The following is a 10,297-nucleotide window of genomic DNA, read 5'->3' as shown; positions in this document are numbered from 1 at the left end:
CAGTAACAGCAGCAGGGGTGTGGTGCTGGTGGGAGTGGGGTTGCTGGCATCTGTGTGGGTGTTCACATGGGTGGCAGCTGTGTCATGATCAGGGTGGGGTTGCCAGTGTTTGTGTGTGCATTTGTGCTGGCAGTGATGGTTTGGTGGGGTGCCTGTGTGTCAGCAGGCAGGGGGACATTGGGGTGTGCTTGCACTGGCAGTGGTGGTGCAGAGAGGTACATGCTGGCAAAGTGGTGGTGGGAGGCCATGGGTGACTGCATGCTGGCAAAGAGCTGGGGGCAGGCCGGGGTGCAGGGATCCTGTGTGTGGGCTGGCGCGTGTCAGTGGGGGCTGGTCTGCTGGCGTTCTCCAATGGTCAGTCATGGTCTTCCAGCAAAGAAGCTAGGATGAGGGCCCGTGGGAAGCACTCTGGTTGGGCATGTGGCTGCAAGAGGCTGTGGCCAGACTGGGGTCCCAGGAGAGGCCAGCAGACAGTGGGGCACTCAGATAGTACTGGTCTTGTCCCACAGGCAAGACTGCCCAGCTCTGCCCAGGTCTGACAGTCACCCTAAGGCTAAAGTCACCTAGAGGAATACAGAGAAACTTGGGGGAGGGGTGTTCCTGGCCATGCTCCACTGCAGATGTTCTTGCACCAAACGCTCTGGGCTCCACTCAGGCTGGAGTCCTGCACCTGCCACCTCTCTAAGCAGCTCTTCCTGTGAGCTCAAGAGTCCGTGTGTCTTGTGGGGTTTTCTGCTGCTAGAATTCCAGAAGTCGTCCATGGCAAAAGCAAGCCATTTCCCACCTGTTCAACTCATCCCTTCCCCAGGGGTCACTGGGACCCAGGAAGGAATTCTGGTACTTAGCAGCAATGTTCAGCCTTCCCAGCTTCCTCCCGCTCCAGGCCAACATCTGCGAACTTCTGTCCACTCTCAATGCCTTCCCTCTGAATATCTGCTCAGCGTGTCTGTCAGTGTTCCTGATGTCGTGGTGTCTCGCTGGGAGATGTTCCTCTTGGCTGTGTCTAGTTGACCATCTTGGCTCCTCCTTCCTATATTTTATCACAATAAAAAAACTCATCAGTAATTTCAGTTATTGTTTAGGACTTAAAATATTGGGCAGGAGGATTATATTATTACTGATATAGTTTAGACTTACTGGCTCATGGCAATAATAAAAATAGGATTGTTGTAGTTGATTTTATTATTTTTATATTCTCAACAGACAGTACACTCCATTACTGCTTGCATCCAGATCATATTGCTTTCCACCACCCAACCCTCTGTACACCACTACTGTTCAGTAGTCATTTATTGATGAAAGAAGGCATCCTGAAGGTACATTAAAATATGACTCCCCATGGATTAGGGATTCCCAACTATTATATTTGAGAAGTTACCCTTTTATTTTCTAAATTCGCCCAACAAAGTCCTTTGGTCAAGGATTCTTCGTGCCTCTGAAATACCTTGCGTATCATGAATAGACAAAGCCCCTTCTCTTGTGGAGTCTGCATGCCTAGTATAGGGGAGAGGCAAAGTTTTTAGATCACCAGACTAGTAATGGAGCAGGGAGTAAAGGGGGATGAAGAAATTTATGGAAACTCTTGAGGAGGAACCATGCTGGTGGTGTCCTCCTACATCCCTTTACATTTAGAAGAGTCATAGATAGTCAGTCATGAATATCCATCAGATACCATTCTATCTTTGGTAGAGTTGAGAGATGGATAGATTTATGACAAAGTAGTAGATCAGGGTCCTTCCTCTTATTTTTACAGGTTTCAAATAGATATAATGCACTGAATTCAAATCAAAGCTCCATATTCCCCCCACATCACTGATGTATTAATATTTCTGTTTATCTTATTAGCATTTACAGCCTGTTAATCTTTTTTGTGGGTTGCATTAGCAAACAGATCCATGTCAAAACCAAAATGAACCATGGCTTCCCATCTCACTCAGAGTAAAAGTAAGGCCTTATACCATCTCCACCCCTTTCCACCAAAACAAAGTTTACACACATGCACACATGCACACACACACAACACAACTCTTTCCCTTCAACTCTCTCCCTCTCTTACTTCTGCTGTTACTAGGTACATCGCCTAATCTGCTGTTCCTTGAACTTGCCAGGCATAATCCTGCCTCAGGGCCTTTGCACTAACTGTTCCCTCTGCCTAGAACACTCTTCTTCCAGATATCTAAATGGATCACTTCTTCAAATTTTTGCTGAAATGTCACCTCAATGAGGTCAACTCATCAAAGTTAAAGCTCCCCTCCCCGCCCCACATACACAATTCCTACTCTCTTCCCTGCTGAATTTATCTCCATAGCATGCATCATCATCTAATAAACTATTTTTCTCCCCTGACTGCAATGTAAGCTGCACGAAGGCAGGAATTTTTGTCTATTTTGTTTACTGCCATGTCCCTAGCATAGAGAACATACCTGACCAAAAAAAAAGATACTCATTAAATATCTGTTGAATGAATAAACAGGTAGGAAAAGAAAAGGAAAAAATAAAAGAAGAAAAGAGAAGAAAAAAAAAACACTTCAGAAGATATTCCAGATTCAAGAAGATACAGCCAAATAGTGGTCAACACACCAGTTTTCTTCCTGCTCTCATTTTTGCTTCCTCTGATGGGCTAGGTAAGGAAGATAAGAATAAATAAGACATTTGTAAGAGCACTTAAAAATTCCAAAGAGCTATTTTTTTTTTTTTTTGAAATGGAGTCTCACTTTGTCACCCAGGAGAGCAGTGGCAAAATCTCGGCTCACCGCAGCCTCTGCATCCCAGGTTCAAGCCATTCTCCTGCCTCAGCCTCCTGAGTAGCTGGGATTACAGGTGCACAACATCATGTCTGGCTAATTTTTGTATTTTTAGTAGAGACGGGGTTTCATCATGTTGGCCAGGCTGGTCTCGAACTCCTGACCCTAAGTGATCTGCCCTCCTTGTTCTCCCAAAGTGCTGGGATTACAGGCATGAGCCACTGCACCCAGCCCAAAGTCCTTTTATATACAATGTCTGGTTTGATCAAAATGTTGGACTACATTCCTGGAGACAAGGTCTACTGGTAGAATGTGACAATTTTATGGTTGCATTTTAGTTCTCATTTAAACGAACTAAATTCCTGCAAGAAACAGCCCATTTACTTATCAGAGAGCCAAGACCTTCCACTTATTTTGTTTTAAGGAATGTGTGTTCCTCACTGTTTTCTATTTAGTCCTGCCTTTATGCCTTTACTCGTACTATTCCTCTCATAAGAAAGGCTTTCCCTGTCTATCTATCTAAATGCTATGCATTCTTCACCGTCCATGTTGACAGGGTGGAAGAGGAGCAACATACTAGTATGCATTAATAAATAAATTCTATTATTCTTCAATTACAAATTTCACCTGCATAACCTGCTTCTGTAATGTGAAGAGAACTTTTAAATATAGCATTCACTGGGAGGGAAATGCTTTGTCAGCTGTTTTCCCAATGCCCAGTGGTTTCACCATGAACCAGTCCTGGCACATGGTGGGTACTCAATTAATATTTGATAATTGAATAAGCCAATGATTCGGAGTCTCTGTATAGTCAGAACTCAGCTTAATTATGCCTTGAACCATTAAGAAATGAAACTGCCTCAGAGCTCATACACTGAGTTAGAAAGCCAGCACAATTCTATGACAAGGCATATTTTCATATTCCCACATCCTCTCAACATACAGCCTCCTAATTGCCTTCTGCGCTACCCCACAGTATGCACATAATGCCATGCAATGGGCTTGCTTTGTGCAGATCCCCTTTATGCGTAACCATGGCAATGCTGTCTACTTCATACTTGAAGTGTCTGGAGGACTATGGCTGTGAATGTTAACTCACTGTATGATGACTTAATGACTTGCTTTGCATGCAGAAGGGCCCAGTACATTTTGGATTTTTTAACCATCATAATCAGAACACTTCCTCTGTTTCTTCCATGAAGTAAAACACCTATTTACCAAATAGGCTAGAATAAAAATTCTAGACTCCCCAAACTGACATATGAAGACAATGTCTGGCTCTAAAATCTGAGGATAAAAGACTCAGGGATTGTCCTCAGAGCTTCTATTATCATCTGATATCTAGACATTGGCAGTGGAATTCCTGTCACCATTTTGCACAGAAAGAATCACGTTGTGGCAATGCTAAAAGCACAGAGGATACAAATGTAGTGCACCCTGTACATTTTGTCTCTCACAGGTTCTAGCTATGACATGTGGCCAAGTTCTCCATGCAAGAAGGCATATTTCCCTCCAGGGTTTGCATTTATTTTTCATGTGAATATTTGGATGCTTCCAGAATCCCACCCATATGCCACTAATCTGATCAATTTTAAGCCAACTCTTCCTTTACTGTTAATTGGAAATAGAAAGTATGGTGAAATACTGAATAAGGCAAGCCATCTTTTAAAACACACACACACACACACACACACACAAACACACACACATTTCCATATTCTGACAAACTATACAAGATTTTGAAATCAAACCCACATCTCGCTTTTGATCTGTTCATAATTATGTCATTATGTAAACACTTTGTGAGAAATTCATACATAGTTTATGTTAAAAGTAACTCAAATTTCAATTGCATTTTAATTAGTTTCTTTATAAACCTATTGCAGGTAAATTTTCATAAAAGTTTTTATAATTTCCTTTAGGAAGAATATACAGAATGTGGAAGTAGTCTAAAACTCAGATCAAGAACAAAACTGGTATGTTTTAGATTAACTTTAAAAAGTAATAAAAGAAGTCCAAGTTAGGGAAAGTTGATACATTATTCTAAACTTATAGCATCTTCAAAGAAAGGTGAAATACAATTTGGTTCATTGTTGTGTCAGTCTTAATTTTTACTTGGAATATAGCTTATGTGTTGCAATTTCAGCACCATATAGAATCTAAATTCTTCACGGCAGAATTTCTTTTTTTAACTATATAACTTACCTTCTTTAAAACATTGTGTATATTTATGATTCTTTGTATATATGGTTCTAGAAATGGTGATTCATACCTTAAAATTTTTCTGAATTTTGTTTCTTATTCAGTGAGAACATTTAAAAGAATAATAATATGGCTTATCGTGTTTGGCTTCTAAAATAAAGATTTTCACTGACAAAGACATTCTAGCCCACAGCTGGGTTACCAAAACAAACAAATAAGAAGCACAAATAGGTAACTTATTCACTGCTTTAAAAAAAATGATTTTCCATTATAAGATGAAATGTCAAAAAATAATGAGGGGATAACATCAGTGAAAATGTTGGAGTAAGGAACTCTGAAATTTTGCTCCTCCATAAAAGCAATGCGAAAACTAACCAAAATTGTTAAAATCAACTTTTTCAGTACTCTGGAAACTAACCAACGGCTTTAGCCACATGGGAAGTGTTTAGTCAAGAAAAACAGCTGCATCTCAATAAAAACAGTAAGCTTTATGGCATTTACACTTACACTAGTCCTGTCCTCTGTTTCCATGCTCCACACCACCATGAAAAATAACAGACTGCCTTCCCAGTACTAGAGAAAGTAGAGCAGAGCTAGAGATCTTTCAAAGCTTCACTCAGAAACAGGAGTCACTACCAAATGGCTCCTTGGAAGATACAACTTGAAAGGCTTGTCATTATTAGAGCTCACTGAAACTCTCCTAATGCTAAACATTTCTACCCAGATGGTGGAGGGGCATTTCTCAAATGTTTTAACATCACAGTTGCCTGAAGTGATGGATAGCAGTTAAGGCAAACAATAAACCAGCCAGAAAGCTTTAAAGAAAAAGCTGAGGAATGAGATGCTTGTAGGGGTTTTGAAAAGTTTCAACATATTCTTGGGAATCTAAAAGGTCACAAATGTGTGTAGGGCTTTTCAGAAGCTCAGGAGAGACTTACAATGACTGTAATCGTTCATCTCTGACTGAACATAAGGCTCTGCACAAGCAGGAAGTGAAGGCTGAAACAGAGTTGTAAACTGATTGGTAGAGTGTTGAAGGCATGCCCCAACACACACATACGGGGCCCCTATGACTGGAAGACTTGAAGACTTTTTGGTTCTAGGCATTTAAGAAAAATGCTGTTTAATCATTATCTGACCACTAAGCTAAGTAAGTGGAGACTTTAGTGGCCACAAATGCAAAGATAAAGAATTTACAACATTACCTCATAAAAAGTAATTAAACAGCTACTTAAAGCAGCAACAAGAAACCCTGGGAGGGTAAGGGACTGATTTTCAGAGTTCTCACATTGTATTCTTTGAAATGTCCAGTTTTCAACAAAAGAATTAGAAGATGTGCAAAGAAACAAGGAAGTATGGCCCACACACAGGAAAATAAGCAATCAATAGAAGCTGTCACTGAGGAAATCCAGACATTGGACTTACTAGGTAGACTTCAAAATGGCTATTTTAAATATTTTCAAAGAGCCAAAGGAAAACATGCCTGAAGAACTAAAGGAAAATATGAGAAAGTTGTCTCACCAAGTAGAAAATAAAAAGAGACAGGAATAATAAAAAGAAACCAAATAGAAATTCCGGAGCTTAAAAATTACAATAACTGACAGGAAATAATCACTAGGGGAACTAATAGCAGATTTGAGCAGGCAGAAGAAACAATCAAAGAACATAAAGTGCGATTACATTATCCTTAGCAAACTAATGCAGAAACAGAAAACCAAATACTGTGTGTTCTCACTTATAAGTGGAAACTGAATGATGAGAACACATGGACACATGGGGAGAACACCACAAAACGGGGCCTGTTGGAGGGTGGGGAATGGGGGTAGGGAGAGCATCAGGAAGAATAGCTAATGGATGCTGGGCTTAATACCTGGGTGATGGGCTGATCTGTGCATCAAACCACCATGGCACACGTTTCCCTATGTAACAAACCAGCACATCCTGCACATGTACCCCAGAACTTAAAATAAAAGTTGGGAATTAAAAAAAAGAAAGAGAGAGATCAGTGAAAATTATCCATTCTGAGGTATAGTGATAAAAAAAAAGAATGAAGAAAAATGAGCAGAGTCTCAGAGACCTGCTCTATGATGTGGGATACCATGAAGCATACCAATATATGCATAATGGGAGGGCCAGGAGGAAAGAAGAAAGAGAAAGAAATAGAAGCATATTTGAATAAATAATGGCCCCAAGCTTTTCAAAATGGTTTTAAAACATTAATCTGTGCATCCAAGAAGCCAACAAACTTCAAGTAGAATAAGCTCAAAGAGACCCACACCTACAAACATTATAATTAAACTATTGAAAGCCAGAGAAAAGAGAGAACCTTGAAAGGAGCAAGAGAGCAACCACTCATCACATACAAGTGATCCTCAATAAGATGAACTCATCAGAAACCACAGAGGCCACAAAACATTGGGCTGACATATTCAAAGCACTGAAAGAAAAATTATAAACCAAAATTCCTATTTGTAGCAAAACCATAATTAAAAAAACGTAGGAGTAATTAAGACAGTCCCAGATAAATAAAAACTGAGAGTTTGCCACTAGCAAACCTGCACTAAAGAAATATTGGCCGGGCACGTGGCTCACTCTTGTAATCCCAGCACTTTGGGTGGCTGAGGTGGGAGGATCGCTTAAGCTCAGGAGTTAGAGACCAGCTTGGGCAACATAGTGAGACCTCGTCTCAAAAAAACAAAACAAAAAAAAAAAAAAAAGAAAGAAAGAAAAAAAAAGAAGAAGAAAGAAGAAGAAATGCTAAAGGAACTTCTGAAAGGACACTAGACAATACCTAGGATTTACACCTAACTTACTTGAGGAAATAAAGACCCTGTCACTCCAAACAGGCAGCTCCACTAGGTAGTATGTTCTCTGGGCAGCCACCAGGGGCCCGACCACCCCTGACAGGCCTCCTAGGCTAGGCTTCACTTCTCAGGTGCTCCAAGCCCTTCTAATAGTACTTTGGTGGTTGACTTGGAGTCATCTTTCAAGGCTTGCTTTGTTTCTCTGGTGAGTCAGGACTATGTCAATGGCACTGATCAGGAAGAAATTCAAACTGGTGTTAATCAGCGTATCCAGAAGTTTCCGGATACTGCAAGAGAGACAATGTTTGCTTTGTTTTGTTTTTCCTAAAAAAAGATTGCAATTATCTGTCCAGAAACCAGAGCAAGTTATCAAAGAGGATATCTCAGAACTATGGAATGAATTACAACATTAAGATGCACTGGTCCAGAAGCATTTGACAAAGCTGAGGCATTGGCAGCAGGTGCTAAAGGACATCAACATGCAGAACAAAAGCCAGCCGACATCCCTCAGGGCTCCTTGGCCTACCTTGAGCAGGCATCTGCCAATATCCCTCCACCTCTGAAGCCAACCTGAGCAAAGGGCAAAGTCTGTCAGCCTGAGAGAGGGCTGGTGTGCATGGTTTGCCACACATTCCTTCTTGTGGACTTGGCATTTGGGAAGAAGTCTTTGCCAGAGAAGGTGTTGATTTTAGTTTTCTGCTCCCACCAAAAATTTTTCCACTATTGTTACAAGCTGTTAATTTCTTGAGTACTCTATAAAATGTCTATAGCTTGGGTAAACCAAGTAAATTCTTTTTTCGTCTAGCAAAGTTTAGAGTGTTAGTATGATGATACCGATTCTTTTTTATGGTTGTTGTGCTTGTTTTTAAATTTTTGTATGACTTATCATCTTTTCATGTGTGTTTCCCATTGTTTGTTTGATCTGAGGGAAAAATTATAATAGCCTGAGAATCAGAGGAAGAGGATTTTTGTTGTAGGCCTCTTATGATAGTTACCCTTCAGTGGTAGTGTAGAAAAATATGTAAATTTGCTCTGTTTCAAGACTTCAAACTACCTCAAGAAGAGGAATCTAATGCAACAATATTTGTAATGCTTCCAGAGCTCTCAAAATGAGGATTTTTTGTAAATAGGTCAGAAAAAGATTAAAATATCCTGGGTTAGTGTAGTAATATTACAGTAGGAACCTTAGGTTGATGCTGACTTTTATTTGGCATAAGTTTATATTTTGTGTGCTGTTTATTTACTTTTTTGACAGGGAGGGATGTAGTGGGAGCTGTGATATGCTAAATGTTGTTATGTTCTGCAGCAATGAATTAGTTTAAGTAATGAGGCAGACCCTGTTTTCAGCAGTGTGACAATTGGGGCATAGGTGAGCTATGAGGGGCTGAAGCTTGCTCTGATCATCTCTTTCTGTTTTAAGTTTTGTTTGCTTGTATAATTTTTGTTTTACATTATGGGAGGTGAGACATTTTTCCATTAAGGAAAATTGTTGCTAATGGATTTCTTGATTAAAAACCTAAATAAACTGATTAAGTTTTAGGCATTCTTTTAAAGGGGTTCTCGGTGCAGAGATTGGGGACTATTCTATTTGGTGCTTAGTGAAAACATTTTGAATTAATGTACGTGCCAGTTATTGTCAATTCTTTATCAAATTCAAAAGCTTTTTGTCAAATAAATAGCAAGTTTTCAAAAAAAAAGAACACTAGTTAAGATAATTACATAGTTAAATATAAAAGACAGTATAAACATATTCTTTGTCATAACTTTTTTCCCATATATGATTCAAAAGACAACTCACAATGCAATACATATAAATGTAAGCTGATGGGCACACAATGTATGAAGATGTAATTTGTGACAAAAACAACATAAGGGAGGGGGGAATGATACTATTTAGGAGCAAAGTTTTGTATACTATTGAAATTAAAGTTGATCTTAATCTGAACTAGATTATTATGAATTAAGATATTATTGATAACACCCAGGGTAACAACTAAAAATTACTCAAAAATATATAGGAAAATAAATGACAAGTGAATTAAAATGGTACTGTATGTCTCTATTTAACACAAAAGAAGATAGTAATGGAGAAACTGAGGAATACAAAAAACACAAGACATTGAAAACAAATAGCAAAATTATAGACATAATCCTATTTTGTTATTCATTACATTAGAAAAAATATATTACATTTTCCAATTAAAAGACATAAATTGGCAGAACTGGTTTTTAAAACATCATCCAACTATATGCTGCATACAAAAGATATACTTTAAAGATACAAAAAGGTTGAAAATAAAAGGATAGAACAAAAGATTCCGTGTAAATAGTAAGCAAAAAAGAGCTGGAATGGCCATACTAATATCAGACAAAATAGATTTTAAGGCAAAATTGTTACTAGAGAAAAAGGAGGACATAGTATAATGGCAAAAGGATCAACTCAAGATATAACAATTATAAACTTATATGCTGAATTTTGAGGGTTCTAACAACAGAGCCCTCAAATTACAGAAGTAAAAACTGACAGAATTGAAGGGAGAAGGTGGC

At 39.0% G+C, this 10,297-nt stretch overlaps 1 pseudogene; it reads left to right on the top strand.

Annotated features, from left to right (window-relative positions):
* Window positions 1–246: 246 nt before the first annotated feature.
* LOC100992130 (mediator of RNA polymerase II transcription subunit 28-like) lies at window positions 247–8,442 on the top strand (annotated as a pseudogene).
* The last annotated feature ends 1,855 nt before the right edge of the window (window positions 8,443–10,297 follow it).

This window comes from Pan paniscus, chromosome X (genome assembly GCF_029289425.2).
Source record: "Pan paniscus chromosome X, NHGRI_mPanPan1-v2.0_pri, whole genome shotgun sequence".
Lineage (NCBI taxonomy): Eukaryota > Metazoa > Chordata > Mammalia > Primates > Hominidae > Pan > Pan paniscus.
Note: the sequence above shows the minus strand (reverse complement) of the source record. Positions and strands in the feature narration are given on the sequence as shown.